At 46.5% G+C, this 18,918-nt stretch overlaps 62 non-coding genes and 2 pseudogenes across 62 annotated transcripts; all 64 read left to right on the top strand.

The window, feature by feature from the left end:
* Nucleotides 1-28: 28 nt before the first annotated feature.
* On the top strand, nt 29-137 carry LOC139377726 (5S ribosomal RNA; annotated as a pseudogene).
* A 177-nt stretch (nt 138-314) lies between these two features.
* LOC139377723 (5S ribosomal RNA) lies at nt 315-433 on the top strand (annotated as a pseudogene).
* A 177-nt stretch (nt 434-610) lies between these two features.
* Nucleotides 611-729, top strand: LOC139377687 (5S ribosomal RNA). Its single transcript, XR_011628180.1, has one exon. It is a non-coding gene; the product is annotated as a 5S ribosomal RNA (ribosomal RNA).
* Nucleotides 730-906: 177 nt separating this feature from the next.
* Nucleotides 907-1,025, top strand: LOC139377628 (5S ribosomal RNA). Its single transcript, XR_011628126.1, has one exon. It is a non-coding gene; the product is annotated as a 5S ribosomal RNA (ribosomal RNA).
* A 177-nt stretch (nt 1,026-1,202) lies between these two features.
* LOC139377627 (5S ribosomal RNA) lies at nt 1,203-1,321 on the top strand. Its single transcript, XR_011628125.1, has one exon. It is a non-coding gene; the product is annotated as a 5S ribosomal RNA (ribosomal RNA).
* A 177-nt stretch (nt 1,322-1,498) lies between these two features.
* On the top strand, nt 1,499-1,617 carry LOC139377626 (5S ribosomal RNA). Its single transcript, XR_011628124.1, has one exon. It is a non-coding gene; the product is annotated as a 5S ribosomal RNA (ribosomal RNA).
* Nucleotides 1,618-1,794: 177 nt separating this feature from the next.
* On the top strand, nt 1,795-1,913 carry LOC139377624 (5S ribosomal RNA). Its single transcript, XR_011628122.1, has one exon. It is a non-coding gene; the product is annotated as a 5S ribosomal RNA (ribosomal RNA).
* Nucleotides 1,914-2,090: 177 nt separating this feature from the next.
* LOC139377655 (5S ribosomal RNA) lies at nt 2,091-2,209 on the top strand. Its single transcript, XR_011628151.1, has one exon. It is a non-coding gene; the product is annotated as a 5S ribosomal RNA (ribosomal RNA).
* Nucleotides 2,210-2,386: 177 nt separating this feature from the next.
* LOC139377689 (5S ribosomal RNA) lies at nt 2,387-2,505 on the top strand. Its single transcript, XR_011628182.1, has one exon. It is a non-coding gene; the product is annotated as a 5S ribosomal RNA (ribosomal RNA).
* Nucleotides 2,506-2,682: 177 nt separating this feature from the next.
* On the top strand, nt 2,683-2,801 carry LOC139377654 (5S ribosomal RNA). The gene has a single exon (XR_011628150.1). It is a non-coding gene; the product is annotated as a 5S ribosomal RNA (ribosomal RNA).
* A 177-nt stretch (nt 2,802-2,978) lies between these two features.
* LOC139377704 (5S ribosomal RNA) lies at nt 2,979-3,097 on the top strand. Its single transcript, XR_011628196.1, has one exon. It is a non-coding gene; the product is annotated as a 5S ribosomal RNA (ribosomal RNA).
* Nucleotides 3,098-3,274: 177 nt separating this feature from the next.
* Nucleotides 3,275-3,393, top strand: LOC139377668 (5S ribosomal RNA). The gene has a single exon (XR_011628163.1). It is a non-coding gene; the product is annotated as a 5S ribosomal RNA (ribosomal RNA).
* A 177-nt stretch (nt 3,394-3,570) lies between these two features.
* On the top strand, nt 3,571-3,689 carry LOC139377623 (5S ribosomal RNA). Its single transcript, XR_011628121.1, has one exon. It is a non-coding gene; the product is annotated as a 5S ribosomal RNA (ribosomal RNA).
* Nucleotides 3,690-3,866: 177 nt separating this feature from the next.
* LOC139377622 (5S ribosomal RNA) lies at nt 3,867-3,985 on the top strand. The gene has a single exon (XR_011628120.1). It is a non-coding gene; the product is annotated as a 5S ribosomal RNA (ribosomal RNA).
* Nucleotides 3,986-4,162: 177 nt separating this feature from the next.
* Nucleotides 4,163-4,281, top strand: LOC139377621 (5S ribosomal RNA). The gene has a single exon (XR_011628119.1). It is a non-coding gene; the product is annotated as a 5S ribosomal RNA (ribosomal RNA).
* Nucleotides 4,282-4,458: 177 nt separating this feature from the next.
* LOC139377620 (5S ribosomal RNA) lies at nt 4,459-4,577 on the top strand. Its single transcript, XR_011628118.1, has one exon. It is a non-coding gene; the product is annotated as a 5S ribosomal RNA (ribosomal RNA).
* Nucleotides 4,578-4,754: 177 nt separating this feature from the next.
* On the top strand, nt 4,755-4,873 carry LOC139377617 (5S ribosomal RNA). The gene has a single exon (XR_011628116.1). It is a non-coding gene; the product is annotated as a 5S ribosomal RNA (ribosomal RNA).
* Nucleotides 4,874-5,050: 177 nt separating this feature from the next.
* Nucleotides 5,051-5,169, top strand: LOC139377616 (5S ribosomal RNA). The gene has a single exon (XR_011628115.1). It is a non-coding gene; the product is annotated as a 5S ribosomal RNA (ribosomal RNA).
* Nucleotides 5,170-5,346: 177 nt separating this feature from the next.
* Nucleotides 5,347-5,465, top strand: LOC139377615 (5S ribosomal RNA). The gene has a single exon (XR_011628114.1). It is a non-coding gene; the product is annotated as a 5S ribosomal RNA (ribosomal RNA).
* Nucleotides 5,466-5,642: 177 nt separating this feature from the next.
* Nucleotides 5,643-5,761, top strand: LOC139377614 (5S ribosomal RNA). Its single transcript, XR_011628113.1, has one exon. It is a non-coding gene; the product is annotated as a 5S ribosomal RNA (ribosomal RNA).
* Nucleotides 5,762-5,938: 177 nt separating this feature from the next.
* On the top strand, nt 5,939-6,057 carry LOC139377613 (5S ribosomal RNA). Its single transcript, XR_011628112.1, has one exon. It is a non-coding gene; the product is annotated as a 5S ribosomal RNA (ribosomal RNA).
* Nucleotides 6,058-6,234: 177 nt separating this feature from the next.
* LOC139377611 (5S ribosomal RNA) lies at nt 6,235-6,353 on the top strand. The gene has a single exon (XR_011628110.1). It is a non-coding gene; the product is annotated as a 5S ribosomal RNA (ribosomal RNA).
* A 177-nt stretch (nt 6,354-6,530) lies between these two features.
* Nucleotides 6,531-6,649, top strand: LOC139377610 (5S ribosomal RNA). Its single transcript, XR_011628109.1, has one exon. It is a non-coding gene; the product is annotated as a 5S ribosomal RNA (ribosomal RNA).
* A 177-nt stretch (nt 6,650-6,826) lies between these two features.
* On the top strand, nt 6,827-6,945 carry LOC139377609 (5S ribosomal RNA). The gene has a single exon (XR_011628108.1). It is a non-coding gene; the product is annotated as a 5S ribosomal RNA (ribosomal RNA).
* A 177-nt stretch (nt 6,946-7,122) lies between these two features.
* Nucleotides 7,123-7,241, top strand: LOC139377608 (5S ribosomal RNA). Its single transcript, XR_011628107.1, has one exon. It is a non-coding gene; the product is annotated as a 5S ribosomal RNA (ribosomal RNA).
* Nucleotides 7,242-7,418: 177 nt separating this feature from the next.
* Nucleotides 7,419-7,537, top strand: LOC139377607 (5S ribosomal RNA). The gene has a single exon (XR_011628106.1). It is a non-coding gene; the product is annotated as a 5S ribosomal RNA (ribosomal RNA).
* A 177-nt stretch (nt 7,538-7,714) lies between these two features.
* LOC139377606 (5S ribosomal RNA) lies at nt 7,715-7,833 on the top strand. Its single transcript, XR_011628105.1, has one exon. It is a non-coding gene; the product is annotated as a 5S ribosomal RNA (ribosomal RNA).
* Nucleotides 7,834-8,010: 177 nt separating this feature from the next.
* LOC139377605 (5S ribosomal RNA) lies at nt 8,011-8,129 on the top strand. The gene has a single exon (XR_011628104.1). It is a non-coding gene; the product is annotated as a 5S ribosomal RNA (ribosomal RNA).
* A 177-nt stretch (nt 8,130-8,306) lies between these two features.
* LOC139377604 (5S ribosomal RNA) lies at nt 8,307-8,425 on the top strand. The gene has a single exon (XR_011628103.1). It is a non-coding gene; the product is annotated as a 5S ribosomal RNA (ribosomal RNA).
* Nucleotides 8,426-8,602: 177 nt separating this feature from the next.
* LOC139377603 (5S ribosomal RNA) lies at nt 8,603-8,721 on the top strand. The gene has a single exon (XR_011628102.1). It is a non-coding gene; the product is annotated as a 5S ribosomal RNA (ribosomal RNA).
* A 177-nt stretch (nt 8,722-8,898) lies between these two features.
* Nucleotides 8,899-9,017, top strand: LOC139377601 (5S ribosomal RNA). The gene has a single exon (XR_011628101.1). It is a non-coding gene; the product is annotated as a 5S ribosomal RNA (ribosomal RNA).
* A 177-nt stretch (nt 9,018-9,194) lies between these two features.
* LOC139377599 (5S ribosomal RNA) lies at nt 9,195-9,313 on the top strand. The gene has a single exon (XR_011628099.1). It is a non-coding gene; the product is annotated as a 5S ribosomal RNA (ribosomal RNA).
* Nucleotides 9,314-9,490: 177 nt separating this feature from the next.
* Nucleotides 9,491-9,609, top strand: LOC139377598 (5S ribosomal RNA). The gene has a single exon (XR_011628098.1). It is a non-coding gene; the product is annotated as a 5S ribosomal RNA (ribosomal RNA).
* Nucleotides 9,610-9,786: 177 nt separating this feature from the next.
* Nucleotides 9,787-9,905, top strand: LOC139377597 (5S ribosomal RNA). The gene has a single exon (XR_011628097.1). It is a non-coding gene; the product is annotated as a 5S ribosomal RNA (ribosomal RNA).
* A 177-nt stretch (nt 9,906-10,082) lies between these two features.
* LOC139377596 (5S ribosomal RNA) lies at nt 10,083-10,201 on the top strand. The gene has a single exon (XR_011628096.1). It is a non-coding gene; the product is annotated as a 5S ribosomal RNA (ribosomal RNA).
* Nucleotides 10,202-10,378: 177 nt separating this feature from the next.
* Nucleotides 10,379-10,497, top strand: LOC139377595 (5S ribosomal RNA). Its single transcript, XR_011628095.1, has one exon. It is a non-coding gene; the product is annotated as a 5S ribosomal RNA (ribosomal RNA).
* A 177-nt stretch (nt 10,498-10,674) lies between these two features.
* LOC139377594 (5S ribosomal RNA) lies at nt 10,675-10,793 on the top strand. The gene has a single exon (XR_011628094.1). It is a non-coding gene; the product is annotated as a 5S ribosomal RNA (ribosomal RNA).
* Nucleotides 10,794-10,970: 177 nt separating this feature from the next.
* On the top strand, nt 10,971-11,089 carry LOC139377593 (5S ribosomal RNA). Its single transcript, XR_011628093.1, has one exon. It is a non-coding gene; the product is annotated as a 5S ribosomal RNA (ribosomal RNA).
* Nucleotides 11,090-11,266: 177 nt separating this feature from the next.
* Nucleotides 11,267-11,385, top strand: LOC139377592 (5S ribosomal RNA). Its single transcript, XR_011628092.1, has one exon. It is a non-coding gene; the product is annotated as a 5S ribosomal RNA (ribosomal RNA).
* A 177-nt stretch (nt 11,386-11,562) lies between these two features.
* Nucleotides 11,563-11,681, top strand: LOC139377591 (5S ribosomal RNA). The gene has a single exon (XR_011628091.1). It is a non-coding gene; the product is annotated as a 5S ribosomal RNA (ribosomal RNA).
* Nucleotides 11,682-11,858: 177 nt separating this feature from the next.
* On the top strand, nt 11,859-11,977 carry LOC139377590 (5S ribosomal RNA). The gene has a single exon (XR_011628090.1). It is a non-coding gene; the product is annotated as a 5S ribosomal RNA (ribosomal RNA).
* Nucleotides 11,978-12,154: 177 nt separating this feature from the next.
* On the top strand, nt 12,155-12,273 carry LOC139377588 (5S ribosomal RNA). The gene has a single exon (XR_011628088.1). It is a non-coding gene; the product is annotated as a 5S ribosomal RNA (ribosomal RNA).
* Nucleotides 12,274-12,450: 177 nt separating this feature from the next.
* LOC139377587 (5S ribosomal RNA) lies at nt 12,451-12,569 on the top strand. Its single transcript, XR_011628087.1, has one exon. It is a non-coding gene; the product is annotated as a 5S ribosomal RNA (ribosomal RNA).
* Nucleotides 12,570-12,746: 177 nt separating this feature from the next.
* LOC139377585 (5S ribosomal RNA) lies at nt 12,747-12,865 on the top strand. The gene has a single exon (XR_011628086.1). It is a non-coding gene; the product is annotated as a 5S ribosomal RNA (ribosomal RNA).
* A 177-nt stretch (nt 12,866-13,042) lies between these two features.
* On the top strand, nt 13,043-13,161 carry LOC139377584 (5S ribosomal RNA). Its single transcript, XR_011628085.1, has one exon. It is a non-coding gene; the product is annotated as a 5S ribosomal RNA (ribosomal RNA).
* A 177-nt stretch (nt 13,162-13,338) lies between these two features.
* LOC139377583 (5S ribosomal RNA) lies at nt 13,339-13,457 on the top strand. Its single transcript, XR_011628084.1, has one exon. It is a non-coding gene; the product is annotated as a 5S ribosomal RNA (ribosomal RNA).
* Nucleotides 13,458-13,634: 177 nt separating this feature from the next.
* Nucleotides 13,635-13,753, top strand: LOC139377582 (5S ribosomal RNA). The gene has a single exon (XR_011628083.1). It is a non-coding gene; the product is annotated as a 5S ribosomal RNA (ribosomal RNA).
* Nucleotides 13,754-13,930: 177 nt separating this feature from the next.
* Nucleotides 13,931-14,049, top strand: LOC139377581 (5S ribosomal RNA). Its single transcript, XR_011628082.1, has one exon. It is a non-coding gene; the product is annotated as a 5S ribosomal RNA (ribosomal RNA).
* Nucleotides 14,050-14,226: 177 nt separating this feature from the next.
* On the top strand, nt 14,227-14,345 carry LOC139377580 (5S ribosomal RNA). The gene has a single exon (XR_011628081.1). It is a non-coding gene; the product is annotated as a 5S ribosomal RNA (ribosomal RNA).
* A 177-nt stretch (nt 14,346-14,522) lies between these two features.
* Nucleotides 14,523-14,641, top strand: LOC139377579 (5S ribosomal RNA). The gene has a single exon (XR_011628080.1). It is a non-coding gene; the product is annotated as a 5S ribosomal RNA (ribosomal RNA).
* A 177-nt stretch (nt 14,642-14,818) lies between these two features.
* LOC139377578 (5S ribosomal RNA) lies at nt 14,819-14,937 on the top strand. Its single transcript, XR_011628079.1, has one exon. It is a non-coding gene; the product is annotated as a 5S ribosomal RNA (ribosomal RNA).
* A 177-nt stretch (nt 14,938-15,114) lies between these two features.
* LOC139377576 (5S ribosomal RNA) lies at nt 15,115-15,233 on the top strand. Its single transcript, XR_011628077.1, has one exon. It is a non-coding gene; the product is annotated as a 5S ribosomal RNA (ribosomal RNA).
* Nucleotides 15,234-15,410: 177 nt separating this feature from the next.
* Nucleotides 15,411-15,529, top strand: LOC139377575 (5S ribosomal RNA). Its single transcript, XR_011628076.1, has one exon. It is a non-coding gene; the product is annotated as a 5S ribosomal RNA (ribosomal RNA).
* A 177-nt stretch (nt 15,530-15,706) lies between these two features.
* Nucleotides 15,707-15,825, top strand: LOC139377574 (5S ribosomal RNA). Its single transcript, XR_011628075.1, has one exon. It is a non-coding gene; the product is annotated as a 5S ribosomal RNA (ribosomal RNA).
* A 177-nt stretch (nt 15,826-16,002) lies between these two features.
* LOC139377573 (5S ribosomal RNA) lies at nt 16,003-16,121 on the top strand. The gene has a single exon (XR_011628074.1). It is a non-coding gene; the product is annotated as a 5S ribosomal RNA (ribosomal RNA).
* A 177-nt stretch (nt 16,122-16,298) lies between these two features.
* LOC139377572 (5S ribosomal RNA) lies at nt 16,299-16,417 on the top strand. The gene has a single exon (XR_011628073.1). It is a non-coding gene; the product is annotated as a 5S ribosomal RNA (ribosomal RNA).
* A 177-nt stretch (nt 16,418-16,594) lies between these two features.
* On the top strand, nt 16,595-16,713 carry LOC139377571 (5S ribosomal RNA). Its single transcript, XR_011628072.1, has one exon. It is a non-coding gene; the product is annotated as a 5S ribosomal RNA (ribosomal RNA).
* Nucleotides 16,714-16,890: 177 nt separating this feature from the next.
* LOC139377569 (5S ribosomal RNA) lies at nt 16,891-17,009 on the top strand. Its single transcript, XR_011628071.1, has one exon. It is a non-coding gene; the product is annotated as a 5S ribosomal RNA (ribosomal RNA).
* A 177-nt stretch (nt 17,010-17,186) lies between these two features.
* LOC139377568 (5S ribosomal RNA) lies at nt 17,187-17,305 on the top strand. The gene has a single exon (XR_011628070.1). It is a non-coding gene; the product is annotated as a 5S ribosomal RNA (ribosomal RNA).
* Nucleotides 17,306-17,482: 177 nt separating this feature from the next.
* LOC139377567 (5S ribosomal RNA) lies at nt 17,483-17,601 on the top strand. Its single transcript, XR_011628069.1, has one exon. It is a non-coding gene; the product is annotated as a 5S ribosomal RNA (ribosomal RNA).
* Nucleotides 17,602-17,778: 177 nt separating this feature from the next.
* On the top strand, nt 17,779-17,897 carry LOC139377566 (5S ribosomal RNA). The gene has a single exon (XR_011628068.1). It is a non-coding gene; the product is annotated as a 5S ribosomal RNA (ribosomal RNA).
* Nucleotides 17,898-18,104: 207 nt separating this feature from the next.
* On the top strand, nt 18,105-18,223 carry LOC139377564 (5S ribosomal RNA). Its single transcript, XR_011628066.1, has one exon. It is a non-coding gene; the product is annotated as a 5S ribosomal RNA (ribosomal RNA).
* A 177-nt stretch (nt 18,224-18,400) lies between these two features.
* On the top strand, nt 18,401-18,519 carry LOC139377563 (5S ribosomal RNA). The gene has a single exon (XR_011628065.1). It is a non-coding gene; the product is annotated as a 5S ribosomal RNA (ribosomal RNA).
* Nucleotides 18,520-18,696: 177 nt separating this feature from the next.
* Nucleotides 18,697-18,815, top strand: LOC139377562 (5S ribosomal RNA). The gene has a single exon (XR_011628064.1). It is a non-coding gene; the product is annotated as a 5S ribosomal RNA (ribosomal RNA).
* The last annotated feature ends 103 nt before the right edge of the window (nt 18,816-18,918 follow it).

The raw sequence follows: 18,918 nt of genomic DNA, 5'->3' as shown, positions 1-18,918 counted from the left end.
TTTCTTCCGCTTTTTGAGATTGCCTTTCGCTTACGGCCACACCGGCCTGATCTCGTCCGATCTCGGAAGCTAAGCAGGGTAGGGCCTGGTTAGTACTTGGATGGGAGACCGCCTGGGAATACCAGGTGCTGTAAGCTTTTTGTCACTGCCTTGTGGAATTTCAACTCTTTGTCCGTTTTTTCCCACAAGGCTGAAATATGTGCCCTCGCTTTGAAATAAGTAAGCAAGCTTAGTTTGTATTTCATCCAACAATCTGTGCTACAAATTATGGCTACAGTATATGCAATTTCTTCCGCTTTTTGAGATTGCCTTTCACTTACGGCCACACCGGCCTGAGTACGCCTGATCTCGTCCGATCTCGGAAGCTAAGCAGGGTCGGGCCTGGTTAGTACTTGGATGGGAGAACGCCTGGGAATATCAGGTGCTGTAAGCTTTTTGTCACTGCCTTGTGGAATTTCAACTCTTTGTCCGTTTTTTCCCACAAGGCTGAAAAATGTGCCCTCGCTTTGAAATAAGTAAGCAAGCTTAGTTTGTATTTCATCCAACAATCTGTGCTACAAATTATGGCTACAGTATATGCAATTTCTTCCGCTTTTTGAGATTGCCTTTCGCTTACGGCCACACCGGCCTGAGTACGCCTGATCTCGTCCGATCTCGGAAGCTAAGCATGGTCGGGCCTGGTTAGTACTTGGATGGGAGACCGCCTGGGAATACCAGGTGCTGTAAGCTTTTTGTCACTGCCTTGTGAAATTTCAACTCTTTGTCCGTTTTTTCCCACAAGGCTGAAATATGTGCCCTCGCTTTGAAATAAGTAAGCAAGCTTAGTTTGTATTTCATCCAACAATCTGTGCTACAAATTATGGCTACAGTATATGCAATTTCTTCCGCTTTTTGAGATTGCCTTTCGCTTACGGCCACACCGGCCTGAGTACGCCTGATCTCGTCCGATCTCGGAAGCTAAGCAGGGTCGGGCCTGGTTAGTACTTGGATGGGAGACCGCCTGGGAATACCAGGTGCTGTAAGCTTTTTGTCACTGCCTTGTGGAATTTCAACTCTTTGTCCGTTTTTTCCCACAAGGCTGAAATATGTGCCCTCGCTTTGAAATAAGTAAGCAAGCTTAGTTTGTATTTCATCCAACAATCTGTGCTACAAATTATGGCTACAGTATATGCAATTTCTTCCGCTTTTTGAGATTGCCTTTCGCTTACGGCCACACCGGCCTGAGTACGCCTGATCTCGTCCGATCTCGGAAGCTAAGCAGGGTCGGGCCTGGTTAGTACTTGGATGGGAGACCGCCTGGGAATACCAGGTGCTGTAAGCTTTTTGTCACTGCCTTGTGGAATTTCAACTCTTTGTCCGTTTTTTCCCACAAGGCTGAAATATGTGCCCTCGCTTTGAAATAAGTAAGCAAGCTTAGTTTGTATTTCATCCAACAATCTGTGCTACAAATTATGGCTACAGTATATGCAATTTCTTCCGCTTTTTGAGATTGCCTTTCGCTTACGGCCACACCGGCCTGAGTACGCCTGATCTCGTCCGATCTCGGAAGCTAAGCAGGGTCGGGCCTGGTTAGTACTTGGATGGGAGACCGCCTGGGAATACCAGGTGCTGTAAGCTTTTTGTCACTGCCTTGTGGAATTTCAACTCTTTGTCCGTTTTTTCCCACAAGGCTGAAATATGTGCCCTCGCTTTGAAATAAGTAAGCAAGCTTAGTTTGTATTTCATCCAACAATCTGTGCTACAAATTATGGCTACAGTATATGCAATTTCTTCCGCTTTTTGAGATTGCCTTTCGCTTACGGCCACACCGGCCTGAGTACGCCTGATCTCGTCCGATCTCGGAAGCTAAGCAGGGTCGGGCCTGGTTAGTACTTGGATGGGAGACCGCCTGGGAATACCAGGTGCTGTAAGCTTTTTGTCACTGCCTTGTGGAATTTCAACTCTTTGTCCGTTTTTTCCCACAAGGCTGAAATATGTGCCCTCGCTTTGAAATAAGTAAGCAAGCTTAGTTTGTATTTCATCCAACAATCTGTGCTACAAATTATGGCTACAGTATATGCAATTTCTTCCGCTTTTTGAGATTGCCTTTCGCTTACGGCCACACCGGCCTGAGTACGCCTGATCTCGTCCGATCTCGGAAGCTAAGCAGGGTCGGGCCTGGTTAGTACTTGGATGGGAGACCGCCTGGGAATATCAGGTGCTGTAAGCTTTTTGTCACTGCCTTGTGGAATTTCAACTCTTTGTCCGTTTTTTCCCACAAGGCTGAAATATGTGCCCTCGCTTTGAAATAAGTAAGCAAGCTTAGTTTGTATTTCATCCAACAATCTGTGCTACAAATTATGGCTACAGTATATGCAATTTCTTCCGCTTTTTGAGACTGCCTTTCGCTTACGGCCACACCGGCCTGAGTACGCCTGATCTCGTCCGATCTCGGAAGCTAAGCAGTGTCGGGCCTGGTTAGTACTTGGATGGGAGACCGCCTGGGAATACCAGGTGCTGTAAGCTTTTTGTCACTGCCTTGTGGAATTTCAACTCTTTGTCCGTTTTTTCCCACAAGGCTGAAATATGTGCCCTCGCTTTGAAATAAGTAAGCAAGCTTAGTTTGTATTTCATCCAACAATCTGTGCTACAAATTATGGCTACAGTATATGCAATTTCTTCCGCTTTTTGAGATTGCCTTTCGCTTACGGCCACACCGGCCTGAGTACGCCTGATCTCGTCCGATCTCGGAAGCTAAGCAGGGTCGGGCCTGGTTAGTACTTGGATGGGAGACCGCCTGGGAATATCAGGTGCTGTAAGCTTTTTGTCACTGCCTTGTGGAATTTCAACTCTTTGTCCGTTTTTTCCCACAAGGCTGAAATATGTGCCCTCGCTTTGAAATAAGTAAGCAAGCTTAGTTTGTATTTCATCCAACAATCTGTGCTACAAATTATGGCTACAGTATATGCAATTTCTTCCGCTTTTTGAGATTGCCTTTCGCTTACGGCCACACCGGCCTGAGTACGCCTGATCTCGTCCGATCTCAGAAGCTAAGCAGGGTCGGTCCTGGTTAGTACTTGGATAGGAGACCGCCTGGGAATACCAGGTGCTGTAAGCTTTTTGTCACTGCCTTGTGGAATTTCAACTCTTTGTCCGTTTTTTCCCACAAGGCTGAAATATGTGCCCTCGCTTTGAAATAAGTAAGCAAGCTTAGTTTGTATTTCATCCAACAATCTGTGCTACAAATTATGGCTACAGTATATGCAATTTCTTCCGCTTTTTGAGATTGCCTTTCGCTTACGGCCACACCGGCCTGAGTACGCCTGATCTCGTCCGATCTCGGAAGCTAAGCAGGGTCGGGCCTGGTTAGTACTTGGCTGGGAGACCGCCTGGGAATGCCAGGTGCTGTAAGCTTTTTGTCACTGCCTTGTGGAATTTCAACTCTTTGTCCGTTTTTTCCCACAAGGCTGAAATATGTGCCCTCGCTTTGAAATAAGTAAGCAAGGTTAGTTTGTATTTCATCCAACAATCTGTGCTACAAATTATGGCTACAGTATATGCAATTTCATCCACTTTTTGAGATTGCCTTTCGCTTACGGCCACACCGGCCTGAGTACGCCTGATCTCGTCCGATCTCGGAAGCTAAGCAGGGTCGGGCCTGGTTAGTACTTGGATGGGAGACCGCCTGGGAATACCAGGTGCTGTAAGCTTTTTGTCACTGCCTTGTGGAATTTCAACTCTTTGTCCGTTTTTTCCCACAAGGCTGAAATATGTGCCCTCGCTTTGAAATAAGTAAGCAAGCTTAGTTTGTATTTCATCCAACAATCTGTGCTACAAATTATGGCTACAGTATATGCAATTTCTTCCGCTTTTTGAGATTGCCTTTCGCTTACGGCCACACCGGCCTGAGTACGCCTGATCTCGTCCGATCTCGGAAGCTAAGCAGGGTCGGGCCTGGTTAGTACTTGGATGGGAGACCGCCTGGGAATACCAGGTGCTGTAAGCTTTTTGTCACTGCCTTGTGGAATTTCAACTCTTTGTCCGTTTTTTCCCACAAGGCTGAAATATGTGCCCTCGCTTTGAAATAAGTAAGCAAGCTTAGTTTGTATTTCATCCAACAATCTGTGCTACAAATTATGGCTACAGTATATGCAATTTCTTCCGCTTTTTGAGATTGCCTTTCGCTTACGGCCACACCGGCCTGAGTACGCCTGATCTCGTCCGATCTCGGAAGCTAAGCAGGGTCGGGCCTGGTTAGTACTTGGATGGGAGACCGCCTGGGAATACCAGGTGCTGTAAGCTTTTTGTCACTGCCTTGTGGAATTTCAACTCTTTGTCCGTTTTTTCCCACAAGGCTGAAATATGTGCCCTCGCTTTGAAATAAGTAAGCAAGCTTAGTTTGTATTTCATCCAACAATCTGTGCTACAAATTATGGCTACAGTATATGCAATTTCTTCCGCTTTTTGAGATTGCCTTTCGCTTACGGCCACACCGGCCTGAGTACGCCTGATCTCGTCCGATCTCGGAAGCTAAGCAGGGTCGGGCCTGGTTAGTACTTGGATGGGAGACCGCCTGGGAATACCAGGTGCTGTAAGCTTTTTGTCACTGCCTTGTGGAATTTCAACTCTTTGTCCGTTTTTTCCCACAAGGCTGAAATATGTGCCCTCGCTTTGAAATAAGTAAGCAAGGTTAGTTTGTATTTCATCCAACAATCTGTGCTACAAATTATGGCTACAGTATATGCAATTTCATCCACTTTTTGAGATTGCCTTTCGCTTACGGCCACACCGGCCTGAGTACGCCTGATCTCGTCCGATCTCGGAAGCTAAGCAGGGTCGGGCCTGGTTAGTACTTGGATGGGAGACCGCCTGGGAATACCAGGTGCTGTAAGCTTTTTGTCACTGCCTTGTGGAATTTCAACTCTTTGTCCGTTTTTTCCCACAAGGCTGAAATATGTGCCCTCGCTTTGAAATAAGTAAGCAAGCTTAGTTTGTATTTCATCCAACAATCTGTGCTACAAATTATGGCTACAGTATATGCAATTTCTTCCGCTTTTTGAGATTGCCTTTCGCTTACGGCCACACCGGCCTGAGTACGCCTGATCTCGTCCGATCTCGGAAGCTAAGCAGGGTCGGGCCTGGTTAGTACTTGGATGGGAGACCGCCTGGGAATACCAGGTGCTGTAAGCTTTTTGTCACTGCCTTGTGGAATTTCAACTCTTTGTCCGTTTTTTCCCACAAGGCTGAAATATGTGCCCTCGCTTTGAAATAAGTAAGCAAGCTTAGTTTGTATTTCATCCAACAATCTGTGCTACAAATTATGGCTACAGTATATGCAATTTCTTCCGCTTTTTGAGATTGCCTTTCGCTTACGGCCACACCGGCCTGAGTACGCCTGATCTCGTCCGATCTCGGAAGCTAAGCAGGGTCGGGCCTGGTTAGTACTTGGATGGGAGACCGCCTGGGAATACCAGGTGCTGTAAGCTTTTTGTCACTGCCTTGTGGAATTTCAACTCTTTGTCCGTTTTTTCCCACAAGGCTGAAATATGTGCCCTCGCTTTGAAATAAGTAAGCAAGCTTAGTTTGTATTTCATCCAACAATCTGTGCTACAAATTATGGCTACAGTATATGCAATTTCTTCCGCTTTTTGAGATTGCCTTTCGCTTACGGCCACACCGGCCTGAGTACGCCTGATCTCGTCCGATCTCGGAAGCTAAGCAGGGTCGGGCCTGGTTAGTACTTGGATGGGAGACCGCCTGGGAATACCAGGTGCTGTAAGCTTTTTGTCACTGCCTTGTGGAATTTCAACTCTTTGTCCGTTTTTTCCCACAAGGCTGAAATATGTGCCCTCGCTTTGAAATAAGTAAGCAAGCTTAGTTTGTATTTCATCCAACAATCTGTGCTACAAATTATGGCTACAGTATATGCAATTTCTTCCGCTTTTTGAGATTGCCTTTCGCTTACGGCCACACCGGCCTGAGTACGCCTGATCTCGTCCGATCTCGGAAGCTAAGCAGGGTCGGGCCTGGTTAGTACTTGGATGGGAGACCGCCTGGGAATACCAGGTGCTGTAAGCTTTTTGTCACTGCCTTGTGGAATTTCAACTCTTTGTCCGTTTTTTCCCACAAGGCTGAAATATGTGCCCTCGCTTTGAAATAAGTAAGCAAGCTTAGTTTGTATTTCATCCAACAATCTGTGCTACAAATTATGGCTACAGTATATGCAATTTCTTCCGCTTTTTGAGATTGCCTTTCGCTTACGGCCACACCGGCCTGAGTACGCCTGATCTCGTCCGATCTCGGAAGCTAAGCAGGGTCGGGCCTGGTTAGTACTTGGATGGGAGACCGCCTGGGAATACCAGGTGCTGTAAGCTTTTTGTCACTGCCTTGTGGAATTTCAACTCTTTGTCCGTTTTTTCCCACAAGGCTGAAATATGTGCCCTCGCTTTGAAATAAGTAAGCAAGCTTAGTTTGTATTTCATCCAACAATCTGTGCTACAAATTATGGCTACAGTATATGCAATTTCTTCCGCTTTTTGAGATTGCCTTTCGCTTACGGCCACACCGGCCTGAGTACGCCTGATCTCGTCCGATCTCGGAAGCTAAGCAGGGTCGGGCCTGGTTAGTACTTGGATGGGAGACCGCCTGGGAATACCAGGTGCTGTAAGCTTTTTGTCACTGCCTTGTGGAATTTCAACTCTTTGTCCGTTTTTTCCCACAAGGCTGAAATATGTGCCCTCGCTTTGAAATAAGTAAGCAAGGTTAGTTTGTATTTCATCCAACAATCTGTGCTACAAATTATGGCTACAGTATATGCAATTTCTTCCACTTTTTGAGATTGCCTTTCGCTTACGGCCACACCGGCCTGAGTACGCCTGATCTCGTCCGATCTCGGAAGCTAAGCAGGGTCGGGCCTGGTTAGTACTTGGATGGGAGACCGCCTGGGAATACCAGGTGCTGTAAGCTTTTTGTCACTGCCTTGTGGAATTTCAACTCTTTGTCCGTTTTTTCCCACAAGGCTGAAATATGTGCCCTCGCTTTGAAATAAGTAAGCAAGCTTAGTTTGTATTTCATCCAACAATCTGTGCTACAAATTATGGCTACAGTATATGCAATTTCTTCCGCTTTTTGAGATTGCCTTTCGCTTACGGCCACACCGGCCTGAGTACGCCTGATCTCGTCCGATCTCGGAAGCTAAGCAGGGTCGGGCCTGGTTAGTACTTGGATGGGAGACCGCCTGGGAATACCAGGTGCTGTAAGCTTTTTGTCACTGCCTTGTGGAATTTCAACTCTTTGTCCGTTTTTTCCCACAAGGCTGAAATATGTGCCCTCGCTTTGAAATAAGTAAGCAAGCTTAGTTTGTATTTCATCCAACAATCTGTGCTACAAATTATGGCTACAGTATATGCAATTTCTTCCGCTTTTTGAGATTGCCTTTCGCTTACGGCCACACCGGCCTGAGTACGCCTGATCTCGTCCGATCTCGGAAGCTAAGCAGGGTCGGGCCTGGTTAGTACTTGGATGGGAGACCGCCTGGGAATACCAGGTGCTGTAAGCTTTTTGTCACTGCCTTGTGGAATTTCAACTCTTTGTCCGTTTTTTCCCACAAGGCTGAAATATGTGCCCTCGCTTTGAAATAAGTAAGCAAGCTTAGTTTGTATTTCATCCAACAATCTGTGCTACAAATTATGGCTACAGTATATGCAATTTCTTCCGCTTTTTGAGATTGCCTTTCGCTTACGGCCACACCGGCCTGAGTACGCCTGATCTCGTCCGATCTCGGAAGCTAAGCAGGGTCGGGCCTGGTTAGTACTTGGATGGGAGACCGCCTGGGAATACCAGGTGCTGTAAGCTTTTTGTCACTGCCTTGTGGAATTTCAACTCTTTGTCCGTTTTTTCCCACAAGGCTGAAATATGTGCCCTCGCTTTGAAATAAGTAAGCAAGCTTAGTTTGTATTTCATCCAACAATCTGTGCTACAAATTATGGCTACAGTATATGCAATTTCTTCCGCTTTTTGAGATTGCCTTTCGCTTACGGCCACACCGGCCTGAGTACGCCTGATCTCGTCCGATCTCGGAAGCTAAGCAGGGTCGGGCCTGGTTAGTACTTGGATGGGAGACCGCCTGGGAATACCAGGTGCTGTAAGCTTTTTGTCACTGCCTTGTGGAATTTCAACTCTTTGTCCGTTTTTTCCCACAAGGCTGAAATATGTGCCCTCGCTTTGAAATAAGTAAGCAAGCTTAGTTTGTATTTCATCCAACAATCTGTGCTACAAATTATGGCTACAGTATATGCAATTTCTTCCGCTTTTTGAGATTGCCTTTCGCTTACGGCCACACCGGCCTGAGTACGCCTGATCTCGTCCGATCTCGGAAGCTAAGCAGGGTCGGGCCTGGTTAGTACTTGGATGGGAGACCGCCTGGGAATACCAGGTGCTGTAAGCTTTTTGTCACTGCCTTGTGGAATTTCAACTCTTTGTCCGTTTTTTCCCACAAGGCTGAAATATGTGCCCTCGCTTTGAAATAAGTAAGCAAGGTTAGTTTGTATTTCATCCAACAATCTGTGCTACAAATTATGGCTACAGTATATGCAATTTCTTCCACTTTTTGAGATTGCCTTTCGCTTACGGCCACACCGGCCTGAGTACGCCTGATCTCGTCCGATCTCGGAAGCTAAGCAGGGTCGGGCCTGGTTAGTACTTGGATGGGAGACCGCCTGGGAATACCAGGTGCTGTAAGCTTTTTGTCACTGCCTTGTGGAATTTCAACTCTTTGTCCGTTTTTTCCCACAAGGCTGAAATATGTGCCCTCGCTTTGAAATAAGTAAGCAAGGTTAGTTTGTATTTCATCCAACAATCTGTGCTACAAATTATGGCTACAGTATATGCAATTTCTTCCACTTTTTGAGATTGCCTTTCGCTTACGGCCACACCGGCCTGAGTACGCCTGATCTCGTCCGATCTCGGAAGCTAAGCAGGGTCGGGCCTGGTTAGTACTTGGATGGGAGACCGCCTGGGAATACCAGGTGCTGTAAGCTTTTTGTCACTGCCTTGTGGAATTTCAACTCTTTGTCCGTTTTTTCCCACAAGGCTGAAATATGTGCCCTCGCTTTGAAATAAGTAAGCAAGCTTAGTTTGTATTTCATCCAACAATCTGTGCTACAAATTATGGCTACAGTATATGCAATTTCTTCCGCTTTTTGAGATTGCCTTTCGCTTACGGCCACACCGGCCTGAGTACGCCTGATCTCGTCCGATCTCGGAAGCTAAGCAGGGTCGGGCCTGGTTAGTACTTGGATGGGAGACCGCCTGGGAATACCAGGTGCTGTAAGCTTTTTGTCACTGCCTTGTGGAATTTCAACTCTTTGTCCGTTTTTTCCCACAAGGCTGAAATATGTGCCCTCGCTTTGAAATAAGTAAGCAAGGTTAGTTTGTATTTCATCCAACAATCTGTGCTACAAATTATGGCTACAGTATATGCAATTTCATCCACTTTTTGAGATTGCCTTTCGCTTACGGCCACACCGGCCTGAGTACGCCTGATCTCGTCCGATCTCGGAAGCTAAGCAGGGTCGGGCCTGGTTAGTACTTGGATGGGAGACCGCCTGGGAATACCAGGTGCTGTAAGCTTTTTGTCACTGCCTTGTGGAATTTCAACTCTTTGTCCGTTTTTTCCCACAAGGCTGAAATATGTGCCCTCGCTTTGAAATAAGTAAGCAAGCTTAGTTTGTATTTCATCCAACAATCTGTGCTACAAATTATGGCTACAGTATATGCAATTTCTTCCGCTTTTTGAGATTGCCTTTCGCTTACGGCCACACCGGCCTGAGTACGCCTGATCTCGTCCGATCTCGGAAGCTAAGCAGGGTCGGGCCTGGTTAGTACTTGGATGGGAGACCGCCTGGGAATACCAGGTGCTGTAAGCTTTTTGTCACTGCCTTGTGGAATTTCAACTCTTTGTCCGTTTTTTCCCACAAGGCTGAAATATGTGCCCTCGCTTTGAAATAAGTAAGCAAGCTTAGTTTGTATTTCATCCAACAATCTGTGCTACAAATTATGGCTACAGTATATGCAATTTCTTCCGCTTTTTGAGATTGCCTTTCGCTTACGGCCACACCGGCCTGAGTACGCCTGATCTCGTCCGATCTCGGAAGCTAAGCAGGGTCGGGCCTGGTTAGTACTTGGATGGGAGACCGCCTGGGAATACCAGGTGCTGTAAGCTTTTTGTCACTGCCTTGTGGAATTTCAACTCTTTGTCCGTTTTTTCCCACAAGGCTGAAATATGTGCCCTCGCTTTGAAATAAGTAAGCAAGGTTAGTTTGTATTTCATCCAACAATCTCTGCTACAAATTATGGCTACAGTATATGCAATTTCATCCACTTTTTGAGATTGCCTTTCGCTTACGGCCACACCGGCCTGAGTACGCCTGATCTCGTCCGATCTCGGAAGCTAAGCAGGGTCGGGCCTGGTTAGTACTTGGATGGGAGACCGCCTGGGAATACCAGGTGCTGTAAGCTTTTTGTCACTGCCTTGTGGAATTTCAACTCTTTGTCCGTTTTTTCCCACAAGGCTGAAATATGTGCCCTCGCTTTGAAATAAGTAAGCAAGCTTAGTTTGTATTTCATCCAACAATCTGTGCTACAAATTATGGCTACAGTATATGCAATTTCTTCCGCTTTTTGAGATTGCCTTTCGCTTACGGCCACACCGGCCTGAGTACGCCTGATCTCGTCCGATCTCGGAAGCTAAGCAGGGTCGGGCCTGGTTAGTACTTGGATGGGAGACCGCCTGGGAATACCAGGTGCTGTAAGCTTTTTGTCACTGCCTTGTGGAATTTCAACTCTTTGTCCGTTTTTTCCCACAAGGCTGAAATATGTGCCCTCGCTTTGAAATAAGTAAGCAAGCTTAGTTTGTATTTCATCCAACAATCTGTGCTACAAATTATGGCTACAGTATATGCAATTTCTTCCGCTTTTTGAGATTGCCTTTCGCTTACGGCCACACCGGCCTGAGTACGCCTGATCTCGTCCGATCTCGGAAGCTAAGCAGGGTCGGGCCTGGTTAGTACTTGGATGGGAGACCGCCTGGGAATACCAGGTGCTGTAAGCTTTTTGTCACTGCCTTGTGGAATTTCAACTCTTTGTCCGTTTTTTCCCACAAGGCTGAAATATGTGCCCTCGCTTTGAAATAAGTAAGCAAGGTTAGTTTGTATTTCATCCAACAGTCTCTGCTACAAATTATGGCTACAGTATATGCAATTTCATCCACTTTTTGAGATTGCCTTTCGCTTACGGCCACACCGGCCTGAGTACGCCTGATCTCGTCCGATCTCGGAAGCTAAGCAGGGTCGGGCCTGGTTAGTACTTGGATGGGAGACCGCCTGGGAATACCAGGTGCTGTAAGCTTTTTGTCACTGCCTTGTGGAATTTCAACTCTTTGTCCGTTTTTTCCCACAAGGCTGAAATATGTGCCCTCGCTTTGAAATAAGTAAGCAAGCTTAGTTTGTATTTCATCCAACAATCTGTGCTACAAATTATGGCTACAGTATATGCAATTTCTTCCGCTTTTTGAGATTGCCTTTCGCTTACGGCCACACCGGCCTGAGTACGCCTGATCTCGTCCGATCTCGGAAGCTAAGCAGGGTCGGGCCTGGTTAGTACTTGGATGGGAGACCGCCTGGGAATACCAGGTGCTGTAAGCTTTTTGTCACTGCCTTGTGGAATTTCAACTCTTTGTCCGTTTTTTCCCACAAGGCTGAAATATGTGCCCTCGCTTTGAAATAAGTAAGCAAGCTTAGTTTGTATTTCATCCAACAATCTGTGCTACAAATTATGGCTACAGTATATGCAATTTCTTCCGCTTTTTGAGATTGCCTTTCGCTTACGGCCACACCGGCCTGAGTACGCCTGATCTCGTCCGATCTCGGAAGCTAAGCAGGGTCGGGCCTGGTTAGTACTTGGATGGGAGACCGCCTGGGAATACCAGGTGCTGTAAGCTTTTTGTCACTGCCTTGTGGAATTTCAACTCTTTGTCCGTTTTTTCCCACAAGGCTGAAATATGTGCCCTCGCTTTGAAATAAGTAAGCAAGCTTAGTTTGTATTTCATCCAACAATCTGTGCTACAAATTATGGCTACAGTATATGCAATTTCTTCCGCTTTTTGAGATTGCCTTTCGCTTACGGCCACACCGGCCTGAGTACGCCTGATCTCGTCCGATCTCGGAAGCTAAGCAGGGTCGGGCCTGGTTAGTACTTGGATGGGAGACCGCCTGGGAATACCAGGTGCTGTAAGCTTTTTGTCACTGCCTTGTGGAATTTCAACTCTTTGTCCGTTTTTTCCCACAAGGCTGAAATATGTGCCCTCGCTTTGAAATAAGTAAGCAAGGTTAGTTTGTATTTCATCCAACAGTCTCTGCTACAAATTATGGCTACAGTATATGCAATTTCATCCACTTTTTGAGATTGCCTTTCGCTTACGGCCACACCGGCCTGAGTACGCCTGATCTCGTCCGATCTCGGAAGCTAAGCAGGGTCGGGCCTGGTTAGTACTTGGATGGGAGACCGCCTGGGAATACCAGGTGCTGTAAGCTTTTTGTCACTGCCTTGTGGAATTTCAACTCTTTGTCCGTTTTTTCCCACAAGGCTGAAATATGTGCCCTCGCTTTGAAATAAGTAAGCAAGCTTAGTTTGTATTTCATCCAACAATCTGTGCTACAAATTATGGCTACAGTATATGCAATTTCTTCCGCTTTTTGAGATTGCCTTTCGCTTACGGCCACACCGGCCTGAGTACGCCTGATCTCGTCCGATCTCGGAAGCTAAGCAGGGTCGGGCCTGGTTAGTACTTGGATGGGAGACCGCCTGGGAATACCAGGTGCTGTAAGCTTTTTGTCACTGCCTTGTGGAATTTCAACTCTTTGTCCGTTTTTTCCCACAAGGCTGAAATATGTGCCCTCGCTTTGAAATAAGTAAGCAAGCTTAGTTTGTATTTCATCCAACAATCTGTGCTACAAATTATGGCTACAGTATATGCAATTTCTTCCGCTTTTTGAGATTGCCTTTCGCTTACGGCCACACCGGCCTGAGTACGCCTGATCTCGTCCGATCTCGGAAGCTAAGCAGGGTCGGGCCTGGTTAGTACTTGGATGGGAGACCGCCTGGGAATACCAGGTGCTGTAAGCTTTTTGTCACTGCCTTGTGGAATTTCAACTCTTTGTCCGTTTTTTCCCACAAGGCTGAAATATGTGCCCTCGCTTTGAAATAAGTAAGCAAGCTTAGTTTGTATTTCATCCAACAATCTGTGCTACAAATTATGGCTACAGTATATGCAATTTCTTCCGCTTTTTGAGATTGCCTTTCGCTTACGGCCACACCGGCCTGAGTACGCCTGATCTCGTCCGATCTCGGAAGCTAAGCAGGGTCGGGCCTGGTTAGTACTTGGATGGGAGACCGCCTGGGAATACCAGGTGCTGTAAGCTTTTTGTCACTGCCTTGTGGAATTTCAACTCTTTGTCCGTTTTTTCCCACAAGGCTGAAATATGTGCCCTCGCTTTGAAATAAGTAAGCAAGCTTAGTTTGTATTTCATCCAACAATCTGTGCTACAAATTATGGCTACAGTATATGCAATTTCTTCCGCTTTTTGAGATTGCCTTTCGCTTACGGCCACACCGGCCTGAGTACGCCTGATCTCGTCCGATCTCGGAAGCTAAGCAGGGTCGGGCCTGGTTAGTACTTGGATGGGAGACCGCCTGGGAATACCAGGTGCTGTAAGCTTTTTGTCACTGCCTTGTGGAATTTCAACTCTTTGTCCGTTTTTTCCCACAAGGCTGAAATATGTGCCCTCGCTTTGAAATAAGTAAGCAAGGTTAGTTTGTATTTCATCCAACAGTCTCTGCTACAAATTATGGCTACAGTATATGCAATTTCATCCACTTTTTGAGATTGCCTTTCGCTTACGGCCACACCGGCCTGAGTACGCCTGATCTCGTCCGATCTCGGAAGCTAAGCAGGGTCGGGCCTGGTTAGTACTTGGATGGGAGACCGCCTGGGAATACCAGGTGCTGTAAGCTTTTTGTCACTGCCTTGTGGAATTTCAACTCTTTGTCCGTTTTTTCCCACAAGGCTGAAATATGTGCCCTCGCTTTGAAATAAGTAAGCAAGGTTAGTTTGTATTTCATCCAACAGTCTCTGCTACAAATTATGGCTACAGTATATGCAATTTCATCCACTTTTTGAGATTGCCTTTCGCTTACGGCCACACCGGCCTGAGTACGCCTGATCTCGTCCGATCTCGGAAGCTAAGCAGGGTCGGGCCTGGTTAGTACTTGGATGGGAGACCGCCTGGGAATACCAGGTGCTGTAAGCTTTTTGTCACTGCCTTGTGGAATTTCAACTCTTTGTCCGTTTTTTCCCACAAGGCTGAAATATGTGCCCTCGCTTTGAAATAAGTAAGCAAGCTTAGTTTGTATTTCATCCAACAATCTGTGCTACAAATTATGGCTACAGTATATGCAATTTCTTCCGCTTTTTGAGATTGCCTTTCGCTTACGGCCACACCGGCCTGAGTACGCCTGATCTCGTCCGATCTCGGAAGCTAAGCAGGGTCGGGCCTGGTTAGTACTTGGATGGGAGACCGCCTGGGAATACCAGGTGCTGTAAGCTTTTTGTCACTGCCTTGTGGAATTTCAACTCTTTGTCCGTTTTTTCCCACAAGGCTGAAATATGTGCCCTCGCTTTGAAATAAGTAAGCAAGCTTAGTTTGTATTTCATCCAACAATCTGTGCTACAAATTATGGCTACAGTATATGCAATTTCTTCCGCTTTTTGAGATTGCCTTTCGCTTACGGCCACACCGGCCTGAGTACGCCTGATCTCGTCCGATCTCGGAAGCTAAGCAGGGTCGGGCCTGGTTAGTACTTGGATGGGAGACCGCCTGGGAATACCAGGTGCTGTAAGCTTTTTGTCACTGCCTTGTGGAATTTCAACTCTTTGTCCGTTTTTTCCCACAAGGCTGAAATATGTGCCCTCGCTTTGAAATAAGTAAGCAAGGTTAGTTTGTATTTCATCCAACAATCTGTGCTACAAATTATGGCTACAGTATATGCAATTTCATCCACTTTTTGAGATTGCCTTTCGCTTACGGCCACACCGGCCTGAGTACGCCTGATCTCGTCCGATCTCGGAAGCTAAGCAGGGTCGGGCCTGGTTAGTACTTGGATGGGAGACCGCCTGGGAATACCAGGTGCTGTAAGCTTTTTGTCACTGCCTTGTGGAATTTCAACTCTTTGTCCGTTTTTTCCCACAAGGCTGAAATATGTGCCCTCGCTTTGAAATAAGTAAGCAAGCTTAGTTTGTATTTCATCCAACAATCTGTGCTACAAATTATGGCTACAGTATATGCAATTTCTTCCGCTTTTTGAGATTGCCTTTCGCTTACGGCCACACCGGCCTGAGTACGCCTGATCTCGTCCGATCTCGGAAGCTAAGCAGGGTCGGGCCTGGTTAGTACTTGGATGGGAGACCGCCTGGGAATACCAGGTGCTGTAAGCTTTTTGTCACTGCCTTGTGGAATTTCAACTCTTTGTCCGTTTTTTCCCACAAGGCTGAAATATGTGCCCTCGCTTTGAAATAAGTAAGCAAGGTTAGTTTGTATTTCATCCAACAATCTGTGCTACAAATTATGGCTACAGTATATGCAATTTCATCCACTTTTTGAGATTGCCTTTCGCTTACGGCCACACCGGCCTGAGTACGCCTGATCTCGTCCGATCTCGGAAGCTAAGCAGGGTCGGGCCTGGTTAGTACTTGGATGGGAGACCGCCTGGGAATACCAGGTGCTGTAAGCTTTTTGTCACTGCCTTGTGGAATTTCAACTCTTTGTCCGTTTTTTCCCACAAGGCTGAAATATGTGCCCTCGCTTTGAAATAAGTAAGCAAGGTTAGTTTGTATTTCATCCAACAATCTGTGCTACAAATTATGGCTACAGTATATGCAATTTCATCCACTTTTTGAGATTGCCTTTCGCTTACGGCCACACCGGCCTGAGTACGCCTGATCTCGTCCGATCTCGGAAGCTAAGCAGGGTCGGGCCTGGTTAGTACTTGGATGGGAGACCGCCTGGGAATACCAGGTGCTGTAAGCTTTTTGTCACTGCCTTGTGGAATTTCAACTCTTTGTCCGTTTTTTCCCACAAGGCTGAAATATGTGCCCTCGCTTTGAAATAAGTAAGCAAGGTTAGTTTGTATTTCATCCAACAATCTGTGCTACAAATTATGGCTACAGTATATGCAATTTCTTCCACTTTTTGAGATTGCCTTTCGCTTACGGCCACACCGGCCTGAGTACGCCTGATCTCGTCCGATCTCGGAAGCTAAGCAGGGTCGGGCCTGGTTAGTACTTGGATGGGAGACCGCCTGGGAATACCAGGTGCTGTAAGCTTTTTGTCACTGCCTTGTGGAATTTCAACTCTTTGTCCGTTTTTTCCCACAAGGCTGAAATATGTGCCCTCGCTTTGAAATAAGTAAGCAAGGTTAGTTTGTATTTCATCCAACAGTCTCTGCTACAAATTATGGCTACAGTATATGCAATTTCATCCACTTTTTGAGATTGCCTTTCGCTTACGGCCACACCGGCCTGAGTACGCCTGATCTCGTCCGATCTCGGAAGCTAAGCAGGGTCGGGCCTGGTTAGTACTTGGATGGGAGACCGCCTGGGAATACCAGGTGCTGTAAGCTTTTTGTCACTGCCTTGTGGAATTTCAACTCTTTGTCCGTTTTTTCCCACAAGGCTGAAATATGTGCCCTCGCTTTGAAATAAGTAAGCAAGGTTAGTTTGTATTTCATCCAACAGTCTCTGCTACAAATTATGGCTACAGTATATGCAATTTCATCCACTTTTTGAGATTGCCTTTCGCTTACGGCCACACCGGCCTGAGTACGCCTGATCTCGTCCGATCTCGGAAGCTAAGCAGGGTCGGGCCTGGTTAGTACTTGGATGGGAGACCGCCTGGGAATACCAGGTGCTGTAAGCTTTTTGTCACTGCCTTGTGGAATTTCAACTCTTTGTCCGTTTTTTCCCACAAGGCTGAAATATGTGCCCTCGCTTTGAAATAAGTAAGCAAGCTTAGTTTGTATTTCATCCAACAATCTGTGCTACAAATTATGGCTACAGTATATGCAATTTCTTCCGCTTTTTGAGATTGCCTTTCGCTTACGGCCACACCGGCCTGAGTACGCCTGATCTCGTCCGATCTCGGAAGCTAAGCAGGGTCGGGCCTGGTTAGTACTTGGATGGGAGACCGCCTGGGAATACCAGGTGCTGTAAGCTTTTTGTCACTGCCTTGTGGAATTTCAACTCTTTGTCCGTTTTTTCCCACAAGGCTGAAATATGTGCCCTCGCTTTGAAATAAGTAAGCAAGCTTAGTTTGTATTTCATCCAACAATCTGTGCTACAAATTATGGCTACAGTATATGCAATTTCTTCCGCTTTTTGAGATTGCCTTTCGCTTACGGCCACACCGGCCTGAGTACGCCTGATCTCGTCCGATCTCGGAAGCTAAGCAGGGTCGGGCCTGGTTAGTACTTGGATGGGAGACCGCCTGGGAATACCAGGTGCTGTAAGCTTTTTGTCACTGCCTTGTGGAATTTCAACTCTTTGTCCGTTTTTTCCCACAAGGCTGAAATATGTGCCCTCGCTTTGAAATAAGTAAGCAAGCTTAGTTTGTATTTCATCCAACAATCTGTGCTACAAATTATGGCTACAGTATATGCAATTTCTTCCGCTTTTTGAGATTGCCTTTCGCTTACGGCCACACCGGCCTGAGTACGCCTGATCTCGTCCGATCTCGGAAGCTAAGCAGGGTCGGGCCTGGTTAGTACTTGGATGGGAGACCGCCTGGGAATACCAGGTGCTGTAAGCTTTTTGTCACTGCCTTGTGGAATTTCAACTCTTTGTCCGTTTTTTCCCACAAGGCTGAAATATGTGCCCTCGCTTCCCACAAGGCTGAAATATGTGCCCTCGCTTTGAAATAAGTAAGCAAGCTTAGTTTGTATTTCATCCAACAATCTGTGCTACAAATTATGGCTACAGTATATGCAATTTCTTCCGCTTTTTGAGATTGCCTTTCGCTTACGGCCACACCGGCCTGAGTACGCCTGATCTCGTCCGATCTCGGAAGCTAAGCAGGGTCGGGCCTGGTTAGTACTTGGATGGGAGACCGCCTGGGAATACCAGGTGCTGTAAGCTTTTTGTCACTGCCTTGTGGAATTTCAACTCTTTGTCCGTTTTTTCCCACAAGGCTGAAATATGTGCCCTCGCTTTGAAATAAGTAAGCAAGGTTAGTTTGTATTTCATCCAACAGTCTCTGCTACAAATTATGGCTACAGTATATGCAATTTCATCCACTTTTTGAGATTGCCTTTCGCTTACGGCCACACCGGCCTGAGTACGCCTGATCTCGTCCGATCTCGGAAGCTAAGCAGGGTCGGGCCTGGTTAGTACTTGGATGGGAGACCGCCTGGGAATACCAGGTGCTGTAAGCTTTTTGTCACTGCCTTGTGGAATTTCAACTCTTTGTCCGTTTTTTCCCACAAGGCTGAAATATGTGCCCTCGCTTTGAAATAAGTAAGCAAGGTTAGTTTGTATTTCATCCAACAGTCTCTGCTACAAATTATGGCTACAGTATATGCAATTTCATCCACTTTTTGAGATTGCCTTTCGCTTACGGCCACACCGGCCTGAGTACGCCTGATCTCGTCCGATCTCGGAAGCTAAGCAGGGTCGGGCCTGGTTAGTACTTGGATGGGAGACCGCCTGGGAATACCAGGTGCTGTAAGCTTTTTGTCACTGCCTTGTGGAATTTCAACTCTTTGTCCGTTTTTTCCCACAAGGCTGAAATATGTGCCCTCGCTTTGAAATAAGTAAGCAAGCTTAGTTTGTAT

Source organism: Oncorhynchus clarkii, chromosome 20, assembly GCF_045791955.1.
Source record: "Oncorhynchus clarkii lewisi isolate Uvic-CL-2024 chromosome 20, UVic_Ocla_1.0, whole genome shotgun sequence".
Taxonomy (NCBI): domain Eukaryota; kingdom Metazoa; phylum Chordata; class Actinopteri; order Salmoniformes; family Salmonidae; genus Oncorhynchus; species Oncorhynchus clarkii.
The sequence above is the reverse complement of the archived record's forward strand: the minus strand, read 5'-3'. Positions and strand labels throughout refer to the sequence as shown.